Below are 15497 nucleotides of genomic sequence, written 5' to 3'. Positions count from 1 at the left end.
TCGAAAACAAAACAAACAAGAGAGAACGCTATGATCGAGTTCCCCGACTATCTGATACCCATTACGAAGTACGAAGGAGAGTCTTCCACACTGACAGTTTTTGGTGGTTTGTGGGCGTTAGAGTGGGCGTGGCAAAAAGTTATTTGGCAAATCGATAGAAATTTACAAGACCAATACATAAATGAAAAAATATCAAAACATTTTTAAAATTGTGGGCGTGGCAGCTTTGGGCGGTTTGTGGGCGTGGCAAAAAATCGATAGAAATTTACAAGACTAATACAAAAATGAAAAAATATCAAAACATTTTTGAAAAGTGTGGGCGTGGCAGTTTTTGGCGGTTTGTGGACGTAAGAGTGAGCGTGGCAACATAAATCGATAAACTTGCGCTGCGTCTATGTCTCTGGAGTCTGTATGCTTAATCTCAACTTTCTAGCTTTTGTAGTTCCTGAAAACTCGACGTTCATAAGGACGGACAGACGGACATGGTCATATCGACTCGGCTATTGATCCTTATCAAGAATATATATATGTCGGCGCTTTATATTATATGTAGCTGCTTTATGTTATATTTGTCACACTGAAGCATTATACCATGTTAATGTTAATTTAAATAAATAATGAAATGTAAAGCAATTCGCAGAATTCTCTATAGTCTTTAAAATTCGTCTTGTGTCCGTTCGATGCCTGGGCTAACGGTTGTTTCTGTTTTGCGTAGCCTAGGCGCGACATGGCTGTAAGAAGTAGAAGAAAGAAGCTTCGAGTAGTTTTGGGCCTAAATTCCAGTGAACTACGACGCGACAAAAATGCAAGAACGCAGTCGCCTAGATTTGGGGTGCCAGGGTCCGTTATGCTGATCTTCCACAAGCCTATAAATACTGAGTGTGGTGTCGAAATGGCACCGTCTTCATTTGAGAGTTCAGCATGTCATTGCCTAGGCAACGCGCTGCCCGTGGCATCGACGGTATCGATGTAGTTAACGAAAAAAATAAGCATGCTCCGACATCGGAAGTGGGATCGCCTCCACACCAAACCATCACCGAATACCGTTTGTGTTCACTTTTGGAACTACAGCATCGCAATCTAATTGAGATCTTAACTTCAGTAAGAGGCGCGCAGTCAACACAAAATATACCTAAAACTGTTGCCCTTCCCATATTTAATTTTGACTCCGCTGGATCTTGTGCATCGACCTGGTGCGCTACTGTCGTTCTAATCGTAGCTGAAAATCCTCTGGACGACAGTGCTTTGCTAATAGCACTAAGCAGATCTTTGGAGGGCATTGCTTCTAATTGGCTTTCGCAAATATGCTTTTCTGGAATCACATGGAGTGTGTTCAAAGAACTATTTCTGTAGCAATTTGAAGGCAACGAGACCCCAGCATCAACATTGTTCAATGTCTTGAACGGTCGACGTAGTGACGGCGAATGCCTTTCTGTGTATGGAAACCGACTTATAACTACACTTATGGCCAAATGGAAGTCCATGGCAAAAGAAGAAATTGCGGTATCAACTACATTTCCGCATGCAGCAATTGTTGACACTTGAATTCAACGCACGGTGTTCACAACTACTATCGAGACGCGCAATGAGCTACAAAATGAGTTGCGGGCATTTTCACTTGCCAAAAAAAGGGACTAAAAGGGAAAATGCTGCAAGCAAGAAAGCGCGCTTGCACATGCATGCAAAATGCCAATTTTGCGGAAAAACAGGGCACAAAATCGCCGAATGCCGTTCACGGAAAAACAACTTTAAACCCCAAAATACATCTCATCCAAATGTTGGACGTCCGTCTGATGGACAGAACAGAGCAATTTCGTGTAGAAAATTTTGGCACATTTCACCAAATTGCCCTGCACGACAACTATCAACAACTCACAACAGGAACGAAGAGAAGCCTGTTAACTTGTGTCAAGTAGCAATTGGTACCCTAATAAGTCATATCCATTTTATTCTGGAGCTGAGTGCTCCTCCGGACACACGCATCCACAACATTGTAGTGTTAAGGGGCATTGGAAATAATACCGTATCTAGCACACTACAAATTCTATCAAAAGTCATTATTAGCGATACCCGATCGAAATCCTTTTTCATGTAGTCCCTAATAGTTACATTAATTATAATATAATAATTGGGCGTGAGATTATAAATCAGAATTTCGGAGCTACAATAACTAGTGAAAATATTGAACTTTTTAAGACTAAGTCTGTGTACACCCTTTCTGCTTTGAATAATAGCGCCGATCTTTCTGACATTGATACCGAATTGTGTGGGGTGGATAAGTCAAATTTAATAGGCATTTTGAATAAATTTCCAGACTCATTTATTAGAGGATTTCCAAACAAACGCGTTACAACCGGCGAGTTAGAGATACGCCTAATTGACCCGATCAAGACTGTTCATAGGCGACCCTATCGACTTAGTATAGAGGAAAAAGAAACAAAATTAATCAATTGTTATCATTAAATATTATTCGTTCCAGCAGTTCTCCGTTTGCCATTCCCGTGCTACTAGTTAAAAAGGAAAACGGTTCTGACACCATTGCCGAAAATTACCCCTTGCCGCTAATAAGCGACCAAATATCTAGGCTACGCGGCGCTAGGTACTTTTCTTGTTTAGATATGGCTAGTGGTTTTCACCAGATCCCTATTCACCTAAATTCTATTAAACGTACTGCATTCGTTACTCCCGAGGGCCAACACGAATTTTTAACCAGTAATAAAAGTGAATTGGAGTGGGCGGAGTTGTTGTCCAAAATAATTTGGCTTCTGACGTCGTTGTTGTTGCTGTTGCGGCTGCTGCTGATAAATTCCTCCAGAATGAAAAGTCACGGGATCGACTTCAATTTCGCACTTTATTACAACACTTGTAAATTAAGACTAACTTAAACCTAACATTGGGAATACCGCGGTTCCGCGGAGTGGTGAATACCTTGCGGGAAGGAGGGAGAGCGAGAGGAGAGAAGGAGAGCGCGAGGAGAGAAGGAGAGCGCGAGCAGCGGTGCTTGCGAGCCGTGGAGGAGCTTTGAGCACAAGCATTGGCCGCTTACACTGCCGCTCACCTGTTTGCGCCCTTCTGGCGTGAACAAAAAGCATTGGGAGAACTTGCATACTCATATGTTATTGTTTCTATGTATGACATAATGATAGTATTACAAACTAAGGAAGAAGCCTATGAAAGATTAAGAACGGTTTTAAGAATTCTATCCAAAGTTGGTTTTTTATTGAATATCGCAAAATGCTCGTTTCTGAAAAAATGTGTCGAATATCTTGGTTTTCAAGTTAAGGAGGGTGAAATTCGACCCAATCCGCGTAAAATACAAGCGTTAATTAAATTACCTCCTCCACAGTCAGTTTAAGTCAGTTTAAAGACAGTTGTCCAAGTAACGGGGCCAGGACTGTCACCCGCTCTCCGCTCCCTCTCACTCTCTCTCGCTCTTCACCACAGAGTCTCCAACTCTACTCTCCCCGTGGCAGCTCAAATTGAAGTCTCCGCTGCGCTCAGGAGAGCTTAGCTAATTAGAATAAGCATGAGTGTCTAATTGGTATTCGCCGAATAAACATTACGGTCGCGCCCTCGCAATTACTAAAAGTAAAGTGTTCGCCTGTTCGAGTGTTTCTATTTCAGCATATTTGGAAAATTCCAGGCCAGCCAACCCCAGCACCCAACATTTTTGATCCATTCGGGCCGGATCACCTGAATTTTCAATTTTGTCCACCAGCGAACAAATTACAAGATAAGTACAAAATTTCCATTCCTTTTAATTGCAGAAAAAGGTTCGAAAATCCAATTTCGTTCAGTTTACTGTATGATTGATTTATTGTCAAATCTAACGGATTTTTCCGACAAAAGGCAATTAAAGAAAAAGTACTTATTCATTCCTACGGGCGCCGCCATAATACCCATCGTTTCCTTTCACCCTTATTCGTGAAAGTCAAAAGTCCAAATCTCCGAATATATTTAAATATTCATCCCGAAATTTCAATTTGCAAAAAGAATAAAAAGTTAAAAAAAAGCTCTGCCAAAAGTGGCAAAAATTCTGTTCTCGTTTCACTGTGTCCAACGCAAGCCAAATTCTTTTCGTAACACATTTTTGCTTAAACTCCGCAGTCCACCTAATACAATTTGCTATCGAAGAATATAATAACAAAACAAACAACACATACCCTCTGGCCATTCCAAATAAAATATAAATTAAGCATTTACACGCCAGTTCCATATATTACATATATTACATCAACATATATTCCATATTACATCAACATATATTACATCAACATATATTCCATATTACATCAACATACATTACATATAATACACCCACATATATCACATATATTACGTACATATATTATCTACATATATTATTTACATATATTACTGACATACATTGCGCATATTATCTGCATTCCTTATACACATATACCAAAGTGTAAAGTGTTTCCCGTCGGCAAGTTCAAAGCAACAAATACAATTTTTCCAAGTGTTTCCATCCATAAAATACAAGATAAAAAAATTCCAAATCTATTTCCGAGCAATAAATTAAAAGCGGTTATTCTTTTTTAACAAATACATTTTTCAATATTTATTTAATTATTTTTAAATTTTCATACCAACGACCAAAATTTTAAAAATAAATAGACGACCGTCAAAAATAAGTCGTTCACCCGACAAATATTTTTTCCTCGATCGATACATCGATGTTTTCAAAACATCGGAAACATTGAGATTTTAAAACATCGATGTTCGATGTTTCCGCTTTACCCATCACTACTTTGCAGGGAAAGATCTTGGTAAGCTGAACACATTTTTTTTATCAATTCAATAAAATTAACTAAAATATATGATCAGATTTAACAGATTGTGATTAATATTGGTGTTGGCGGCATTTGGGATGGAGAAGATATTGAAAGAGCAGAACAGCAATGGTCTCGTAAGTAGACTATATAGTTTTAATTTTTTTGTTTTTTCCTTTTTATGTTTAAGAAGTAAAAACTATAAGCAAACTATGGATCTCCAATAAAGCTTTTTTTTTATAAACAACTTGTATCTATTTGATTTATTTATGCGGAATAAAATACACTTTACAAATTCACTTTACCTAAAAAAGTTCGATGTATCGATACATCAATGTTTTTTTCTGAAAAACATCGAAACCGTTTCCAGTTGTAAAGAAAAATAAAATTTTCTACGTTTTAATTAACATTTTTTCGACCGTGTTCAACATTCCAAGTGTTCCAACCGTAAATCAGGTTGACCTGATTACCATAAATCACCGGTCACTTATATAATTCGCTGTTCACTCCAAGTTAGCTGTCCAATTAGGCCAAACTACGGCGTTCCCACTTAGTAAATTTTACACCACTTTCTCACCCGCTACATCCTATACGGTCTTTTTCCGCTGCTTTCTACCGTTCACGGCGGCAAGCTTAAATTTATTAAATGCAGTCTAACGAATCTGTCCACATTTGCAAAAGTGTGACCGTGCTCCAAAAAACCCTTCCTTTCCATTTCGCATTTTTTCGATTACGCCCATCGGGGACGATAAGAAGAAATTGTCCGCTGACAAACCTAGGTCTATTTTTTCACCACAAGGGCCGAAGAGTCCAAGAATTCCAAGTATTTCGGTGAAAACGCCTGCTACTCCATCCAAAGCCACAGTTCAGCGCACAGATAAAAATAATGCTGCTTCCGATCTAGCGCTAGCCAAATTCATTTCTGACCGCTTACGCGAATTTGAGGCTCAGATCAACACTCCGGAATCCGCAGCTCCAACCGTCACGATGGGACCCGAACCCTATGGGACAAGGTTGAAAAGGAATTCGACATCTGCTCAGAGTGCCTTATGTCAGCAGGCGAAGCGGCAGCAGGCAACATGCCTATTCTCAGGGCTTAATAGTTATTGCTATTCAGTCTATAAAAGGTGCCCAGCTCGTTGATAAAATCGAGCAGGGCACGTCTCATTCCATCCCAGCCGCGAACTCTGCACCCCAGGCCTACATTTCCTCTGGCTGTTGGTAGCTTCCATGCGATACAGAAGTTTTCGCAGGCGACTATCTTCGCTGGCCGACTTTCCGGGATCTTTTCACAGCCATTTATATCAATAATCCACCGCTGACTCCGGTTAAAAAGTTATTTCATTTAAATGCCAAAACAAGATCGATCGTTTCGATTTCGCATCCCACCAACGAGGGTTTCCGCTCTGCGTGGGAAAACCTAACCTAGCGTTTCGAAAATAAACGATTGTTGGTAAACAGTCAATTGAAAATCCTTTTTAATGTGCAGTCGATAGCACAGGAATCTGGGGCGGCCTTGAAGTTACTGCAACGTTCTGTGCAAGATTGCTTGACTGCCTTAAAAATATCAGGCATCAACATTGAGAACTGGGACTGCCTGCTGGTATATCGGTGTTCATCCAAGCTACCGAAGTTAACTCTCTCCTTATGGGAGCAGTCGCTCCATAAGAAAGCCGACATCCCGTAGAGCTTAACACCTTCCTCACAGAACGCCATCGAACTCTAGAGGCCATCGATGATGTGAGACCGCCCGTACCAAGTCAGTCGCACTCCAAAGCGATGAATTCAAGTGGGCCCTCTAGAAAAATAAATTCCTACAAGACGAAAGTTTCTTCAATCTCCCAAAGTTGCGACTTTGCAACAAGGAAAACCATCCTGTCCGTGTATGTCCGCGTTTTCTCCAAATGTCGGTTGACGACCGGTCAGCCTACATTAAACGGAAGCTTCGTGAGTGCAAAAGCACGCACAATTGTTTTACCTGCCGTAGTCGGCATTACACGTTGTTGCACCGAAACAACCCCTTTTCCAGCAATTCAAGTCCTTCAAATCCAGCAAGATCAATTTCTGCTAATCAAGCCAATTTCGTTCCTAGTGAGCAAGCCGTTTAAAATTAGTTCGCCGCGGGCTCAAGAGCTATCCTTCTTGGCACTGCCGTGATCAATATTTCCCATTTGGGCACTAACTTTAAGGCACGCGCCCTGATCGACTCCGACTTTCCTTCGGGATCTTTCCGATTCTCCACTGGCGGATCCAAAATTCTATGAGAACGCACAAATAGATGTCCTTATCGGAGCCAACATTCTGCCTTCGGTGCTTCTGAGTGGAGCAAAAACCAACATCTGGGGTTCTCTCTTGGGGCAAGAGACCATTTTCGGCTGGGTACTAACTGGGCCAGAGTCAGCCTCAGCACAAAGCAGAATTTCCTCCTTTTCGACGCAGATCTCCCACGCGTAAGATAATTCACTGGACAATCTACTCACAAAATTTTGGGAGGTGGTAAAAGAATCCGATTCCATGTGCGAGAAGAATTTCCTTCAAACGACCACGAGAAACGAGTGCGGCAAATATGTCGTTACTCTGCCTTTTCGCGACCCAGAAAATATCGGTTCCAGGCTAGGGCATTCTAGGTCTTTCGCGTTGGCTCAGTTCTTAAGAAATGAGCAGCGTCTAAAAAGAGATGAGGCCTTGAAAGCGAGATACGATTCGGTGATCCTGGAATATCTCGACTTAAAGCACATGCGACAAGTTCTTCCTACCCATGATTGCAACGCCTATATGCCACATCACGCCGTCTTAAAACCGGAAAGCGTAACTACTAAACTCCGTGTAGTATTCAATGCCTCCAGCCCTTCATCGAATGGTACAAGTTTAAATGATATCCTTTATGCTGGCCCTGTCTGACTTGGCCATTCAAATTCTGAAGTGGCGCTATTTCCGATACGTGCTTAGCGCCGATATCGAAAAAATGTAGCGGCAGATCTGGGTAGATCCGAAACACACTCCATTCCAAAGAATACTTTTCTGAAATACTAGAGGGGAAATCAGAGATTTTGAATTGAAAATAGTAACCTTTGGAGTCAATTGCGCACCTTTCCTGGCCATCCGAGTACTGCAGCAGCTAGCAGCTGACGTAGAACTCAGCCATCCAAAAGCTAGCAATATCATTCGAAATTTCATGTATGTGGATGATGTTCCGCCGAATTTCCTTTAAGGAAATGGACCTCCAACCAAAGGGAAGTACACAAAACGCCAAGTCCTGTCCCGAATTGCCAAATTGTTCGACCCTGCAGGCTGGTTAGCGCCGTTTATCTTTCGAGCTAAAATTTTCATTCAGGAGATTTGGCTACAGGAGCTTGGGTGGGACGAAGACATTCCAAATGAGCTTTTTCAGCGATGGCTTAATTTTCTCCAAAGTTATTCGTTTTTAGAGCAGATACGCATTCTACGTTTCATCGTGCATTGGCTTTTCCAATGCACCTCAAAAGGCTTATGGGGCGGCAATATATGTCCGCGTAGAAGTGGGCAGCACCATTATGGTGCAACTCCTAACCGCGAAAACCCAGGTAGCACCAGTCAAAACGGTTTCGCTCCCAAGACTGAAGCTGTGCGGAGCGTTATTGCTTTCCGAAATGGCTGCAGCCATCATTCCACAGATGCCTACGATCAATTCCGAACTTTACTGCTGGACGGACTTCACAATAGTGCTTGCATGGTTAAGCAAGCCAGCGTGCCAGTGGACCACATTTGTAGCCAATAGGGTGACGAAGATCTCCCAGACCACAAAAACAGAAAATTGGTCTCATGTTTAATCTGAGCATAATCCAGCAGACTTGGCAAGTAGAGGAGTTTCCCTCCAAGATCTAGCCGATAGCCAGTTATGGTGGCACGGACTGACTTGGTTGCAAAATCCACGCAACCAATGGCCAACTCAGGTCGACAATGCTCCGGTGACCGATCTGGAGAAGCGTGCTCTAAAAGTCCATCTCGCAAAAGCTCCTTCTGAAGAGTTGTTGGAACGTTTTTCAAAGCTTGAGAAAGCACTACGGGTCCTCGCGTATGTTCATCGCTTCATACAGCGGTGCAGGAAGCAGACATCTCCAACTGATGTGCATTTGCTGGCCACTGAAATAGCCGCCGCCGAGCGGTTCCTAATTTCGAACACTCAGTGCAGAGAATTCCCTGTGGAAGAAAACTGCCTAAGTGAAAAGCGCCCAGTGCCAAGTTCAAGTTCAAGTAGATCCGAAAGGACTGATAGGTGTCCTGCCTAAAGAAAGAGCATCGTTCTCCCGACCAATCACTTATACTGGCATGGATTACGCCGGTCCGTTCGATATAAAGAACTATACGGGAAGAGCATGTCTTATCACAAAGGGGTATGTGTTAGTTTTTGTTTGTTTCTCCACCAAGGCCATCCATTTAGAGGATCCGACAAATTTGCTGGCTCTGACGCCAGGTCATTTCCTTGTCGGGCGACCCCTTATGTCCACGGTGGAACCCGAAGTAAAGGGAGAAACGAAATCCATTCTTAATCGGTGGCAGCATTTGAAGGCTCTCCATCAGCAGTTCCGTGTGCGATGGAAAGAAGAGTACCTCAAAGAACTCAAAGAACGCACTAAATGGCACGCCCCGTCCAAAAATCTTCGCATCGATGACATGGTCGTCATCAAGGACGACAACTTACCCTCTAATGAGTGGCGGCTCGGCGGAATTCTTTTTCATTTCGTTTTCGATCTCCTTTCGCCATTCAACTACCCGCAGCATAGCCCCTCGTCAACAAAACGCACGCAGTGCTCGTGCCTTGGAGAGCAGACGTACCCGAGGTATTCAATCCTACCGTTGCCGAGTCTGCCGCGGTATCCATCCTCTTCGGAAGTGCGCGAGGTTCCTAAAGCTCAGTGCTGAAAAGCGCCTGCAAGCAGTCCTTATTAACAAATACTGCGCCAATTGCCTCGCTCACGAGCATTCCACAGGAGACTGCCGAAGCGGTGCTCATTGCAGGAAGTGCGACCGATCCCAACACACGCTGCTCCACATGCACGAGCAGGTTAGCTCGTCGTTGCGGTTGCGAGCTCGCTCTCGTCTCCAACCGGTGCCAACCTGGCAAGCAGCTTCGGCCTCGTCCCAGCGTTCCCGCCGGCAAAATCCGCCAACTCAGCGTAGGAGTTCACCGCCACAGGACGAAGACCTTCGAGCCCGCAGCACTTATCGATCCGTGCACCCCCATGAGCTGCATCGACGCTCCGTTGGCGTCAGCCTTTTCGTTACCGATGACCAATGTTGGCGACGAGAAGGTCTGTACGACGACGATTCGCTCCAGGGTCGAAGCGAAAACGAAACAAGAGGTCGTACTTAAGGTCGAGCCCAGTGTCCGGATCCGCACACCTGTCCGGGCATTGAGCGACACAGTGGTGTCCAAGTTCCAGGACATCATGCTGGCTGATGACCAGTTTCATCGGCCTGCTACCGTCTCAATTGTCCTGGGAGCAGACGTTTATCAAAAGGTCATCCAATCCGGATTCCTGACCTTCGACGAGGGAATGCCGGTCGCGCCGGTCGTGTCCGGTGCCTGCAAAATGCCGTAAGATGGATATGTTGCAACCCCAGTGATCACAAGGGGGGCGGAATGTCCAGGTTACGGCGCGAGGACCCGCTCTCCGCTCCCTCTCTCTTGCTCTTCACCACAGAGTCTCCAATTCTACTCTCCCCGTGGCAGCTCAAATTGGAGTCTCCGCTGCACTCGGGAGATCTTAGCTAATTAGAATAAGCATGAGCGTCTAATTGGTATTTACTAAAAGTAAAGTGTTCGCCTGTTCGAGTGTTTCTATTTCAGCATAATTGGAAAATTCCAAGCCAGCCAACCCCAGTACCTAACATTGGTCTTGCATCATATTTTCGGCAATTTGTACCAAAATTTTCAGAGTTAATGAAACCGTTGTATGGTCTTACTTGTAAACGTAAAATATTCGAATGGAAATCAGAGCATGAGCAGACCCCCACAATATCCCATCGAGTTGCACACTGATGCTAATATGGATGGCTATGGAGCTATTCTGCTTCATAAAATTGACCACAAGCCTCATGTTATCGAATATTATAGCAAGCAAACATTTTCTACCGAATCTCGATATCATTCATACGAGCTTGAAAAATTAGCCGTATACAATTCCATGAAACACTTTCGGTATTATTTACATGGACGGCATTTTAGTGTATTTACTGATTGTAATTCGCAAAAAGCGACACGCAGTAAAATTGATCTTACGCCACGAGTTCACCGTTGGTGGGCGTGTATGCAATCTTTTGATTTTGATATCCAGTATAGACCAGGTATTAAAATGGCTCAAGTTTATTTTCTTTCGCGTAATCATCCGCTATCAGCCAAAACGATTGAGCAGTCTTATACGAAGGCAGAAGTTAAGAATGTCTTGTTAGCCGAAGTAACAGACAACTGGCTTTTTGCCGAGCAACAAACAGATCCAGAAATTTCAGCAAGCGTTTTGAAAGCTTACCAAAAGTTTTGAATTACGTTCAAAAATGCTTTGTCGCAAAATCCAGAGAAATGGAAAAAATCGGTGCTTTCCTGTAGTCCCCAGACCATCCAGATGGTCAATAGTAAACCATGTCTATGAAGCGGCTGTGCACCTTGGGTGGGAGAAAACTTTGGATAAAATGTACGAATTTTATTGGTTCGAAAATATGGCTTAGTACGTCCGAAAGTTTGTGGAAAATTGTATAACTTGCAAATTGACTAAACTTCCATCCGAAAAGTTGCCGATTGAACTTCATCCCATACCCAAAGTAGATATTCCATGGCATACGATACATATTGATATTACGGGCAAGTTGGACGGAAAGAGGGATCACAAGGAGTATATTATTGTCCAGATAAATGCTTTTACTAAGTTTTTTATTTGTACCACACAGTAAATATTAACAGCGAAAGTTTTATAGACGCTTTAAAATCGGCAATATCCACATTTGGTGTACCCTCGCGAATCATTGCAGATCAGTGTAGATCTTTTACTGGATCAAGTTTTAATGAAATCTGTTTAAAGCAAAAAATAAATTTACACTTAATTTAAATTTAAACTTAACAGGCGCCAGTCGCGCAAATGGCCAGGTAGAACGCGTCATAAGCGTTTTAAAACGTATGTTAACTGCAGTCGAAAGTAGTCAGCGTTCTTAGCAAGATGCTATAGGTGAAATTCAACAAGCTATAAATTGTACTGTAAGTCGAATAACAAAATCTAGTCCTCTTGAATTGTTAATTGGGAAAGAGGCAAGACCTTTAAACATGCTACCGATTTGTGAAGAAAATAGTAAAGTTAATATCAATTTTGTAAAAAAAATTGCCAAAGAAAATATGCAAAACAAAGCATTGTATGATAAAGATAGGTACGATAAAAATAAAGCTAAAATTAATAATTTTAAAATTGGCGATTATATTTTGCTCAGAAACGAGGAGAGACATCACACCAAATTAGACAATTCCTTGCCCATTCCTTGTGGCAGAGGTGCTGGATGGAGACTGTTATGTCTTGTAATCTTTAGTTAATAAGCGAACATATAAGTATTCGCATGAAGCCTTGAGAAGTATGCCGACAGAAGAGATTCACGGAGAGTTGGATATGTGTAATGAGAACGCATTGGTGGATTGCAATGAGAGTGAAAACGTGTAAAGAGACGTTACAGACATGTTCGTAGATTCCAACTATAGAAGGTGTTGAAAGAGACGCCAAGTCGTTATAAGAGACGATAAACCGTTAAAAAAGACGATAAAACGTTGAAAGAGACCTTAGAGAAAGTGTTGAAAAAGACGCTATTGACGATTGTGGTTCAGACACTATATCTCGTAGATATATTATATATACTCGTAGAGTAAAAGGGATTCGTTGAAAATTATGTAACATGCAGAACGAAGCGTTTCCGACCATATAAAGTAAATATATATTCTTGATCAGGATCAATAGCCGAGTCGATCTGGCCATGTCCGTCTGTCTGCCCGTCTGTCCGTGCGTATGAACGCTGAGATCTCAGAAACTACAAAAGCTAGAAAGTTGAGACTCAGCATACAGACCCCAAAGACATGGACGCAGCGCAAGTTTGTCGATTCATGTTGCCACGCCCACTATAACGCCCACAAACCGCCCAAAGCTGCCACGCCCACACTTTTGAAAAATACTTCGATATTCTTTCATTTTTGCATTAGTCTTGTAAATTTCTATCGATTTGCCACAAAAACTTTTTGCACCGCCCACTTTTACGCCCACAAACCGCCAAAAACTTGCAGTGTTGAAGACTCTCCTTCGCACTTTCACTAGCTGAGTAAAGGGTATTATATAGTCGGGGAACTCGACTATAGCGTTCTCTCTTCTTTTAATCAAAAATCCGGAGATCGATAGGGCCATAGCACTATGGGGAATTTGACCTGTTTTTTTGGCATAAATGTGTTTTTTAAAGTGTTTCAAATTTTGAAACATCTGTAACGCAAATGTTAAATTAACAGTCCACTGTTAAAATTAACAGCTGTAAATTCAGCTGTTGTAAACAAAAAGCACATGCCATCTGCGAGCTTCTTTTTTTAGTGCTTACTAAAATTAATATTTCTTGAACCACAAGGCCTAAACCCGTCAAATTTGAAATGAATACTCAACCTTCAGGTGTGTACTGTGTTTTTACTAATATGTTGCTTATTGTGTTCGTGTAAACTTAACAATTTGTGTATTTAGCAAGTGATGTCTTCGTCCAACTTTTAAAATAAAATTTCAACTTTGAATAGAGTTTCAAAAAATTGTTGAAATTTGTTTAGTAAGTGTGTTAGTCCATGTTGTAGAGTGATTAATTCTCTATTTAAAACATATTGGTTTCATTTGCGAATTTTTGCGACTTTTCGCGAAAATTAAATTTGTAGGTAGCAACCTCTCAACTGGCATTGCGGCCCTCTTAGAAGTGTGGCGCACCCAATGGGTAGCTCGTGAAAAACTGAATGCTATATTCAAATTTATTTGTTTGCATATCGACGAATGCATTTTGGAAATGAATATATAACTATATAACCGATATAACTGGCGTTGACATCCAAATCATTTTAAACATGAGGACAATTTTAATATGCCTGTCTTGTCAATTGCCAATAGACCTGAACATGTACGAACAACTGTGCCATAAGACCGGAGAACTTATTATTGATCGGCCTCCCTGGCTTCCAATGACAGCGACCGTTCACAAGATTCTGGTTCACTCAAAACAGATTCTTGAAAACACAGTTCTTCCAGTCGGCTATTTTGGCGAAGAGGCTGCAGAAGCCAGAAATAAAATTTACAAGTCCGACAGACTTCATCATGCCAGAAAGCACAGTCGAATTTCCAACTTTACAGATGTGTTTCACAGAGGATTGGAAACTTCGGACCCCATAATATCATCAATAAATTTAGGCAGGCGCACTAAAAAACATAGGCGACTTCCTCTTCCGCGAGAAGTCATTGAATTGTTGTCGTGCGAGTTTGAACATGCAGACGAATGTTTGGATGATCCTCATATTGGAGAGGAATATAAAAATTACTTATTATTTAACATTGAAATAGATGCTGAAGAATATATTGATAAAAAAAAATTTTTTTTTTTTTGTGGGTGGGAGGGGGGTTGGGGATGGTCAACCACTTTTCCAAAATAATTTTAAAGGTGTGTATAAGACTAGTAAAAACAAGAGAGAACGCTATAGTCGAGTTCCCCGACTATCTGATACCCGTTACTCAGCTAGTAGAAGTGCGAAGGAGAGTCTTCAACACTGACAGTTTCTGGCGGTTTGTAGGCGTTATAGTGGCAGAAAGTTTTTTGGGAAATCGATAGAAATTTACAAGACTAATACAAAAATGAAAAAATATCAAAACATTTTTCAAAAGTGTGGGCGTAGCAGCTTTGGGCGGTTTGTGGGCGTTAGAGTGGGCGTGGCAAAAAGTTTTTTGGTAAATCCATAGAAAATTACAAAACTAATACAAAAATGAAAAAATTTCAAAACATTTTTCAAAAGTGTGGGCGTGGCAGTTTTGGGCGGTTTGTGGGCGTTAGAGTGGGCGTGGCAACATGAATCGACAAACTTTCGCTGCGTCTATGTTTCTGGAGTCTGTATGCTTTATCTCAACTTTCTAGTTTTTGTAGTTCCTGAGATCACAGCGTTCATACGGACGGACAGACAGACGGACAGACGGACGGACGGACAGACGGACATGGTCATACCGACTCGGCTATTGGTCCTGATCAAGAATATATATACTTTATATGGTCGGAAACGCTTCCTTCTGCCTGTTACATACTTTTCAACGAATCTAGTATACCCTTTTACTCTATAAGTAACGGGTATAAAAATGATCATCGTATCTCAAATAGTTTGCAAAATATTAATTTATGCCAAAAAAACCGGTCGAATTCCCCATAGTGCATAGTTAGGCCCGGTTTGGAGACGTGTTGGCCCGTTTGAGTTAGTCACGGTTCGCTCACGGATTACTCCAATGCCGAAGATCGGGAGAGTTTCAGGAATATGGCGGGGAGCATGATAAAAACAAATCATAGCTCAATCGAAGCTTTACCGACGAGCTAGCTAGTTGCAACTGAGGCAACGTAAATTATCCAAATTTTAAGAAAATTAAATGCATAAAGTGATTTATTTACGCATTTATTGAGGGACTATGTATACATATATTTTTA

The 15497-nt window shown here is 41.8% G+C and overlaps 1 pseudogene; it reads left to right on the top strand.

The window, feature by feature from the left end:
• Positions 1-921: 921 nt before the first annotated feature.
• Positions 922-9061, top strand: LOC122756648 (annotated as a pseudogene).
• Positions 9062-15497: the final 6436 nt, after the last annotated feature.

The sequence above is a fragment of the Drosophila santomea genome, unplaced genomic scaffold (assembly GCF_016746245.2).
Source record: "Drosophila santomea strain STO CAGO 1482 unplaced genomic scaffold, Prin_Dsan_1.1 Segkk85_quiver_pilon_scaf, whole genome shotgun sequence".
In the NCBI taxonomy this organism is placed as follows: domain Eukaryota; kingdom Metazoa; phylum Arthropoda; class Insecta; order Diptera; family Drosophilidae; genus Drosophila; species Drosophila santomea.
Note: the sequence above shows the minus strand (reverse complement) of the source record. Positions and strands in the feature narration are given on the sequence as shown.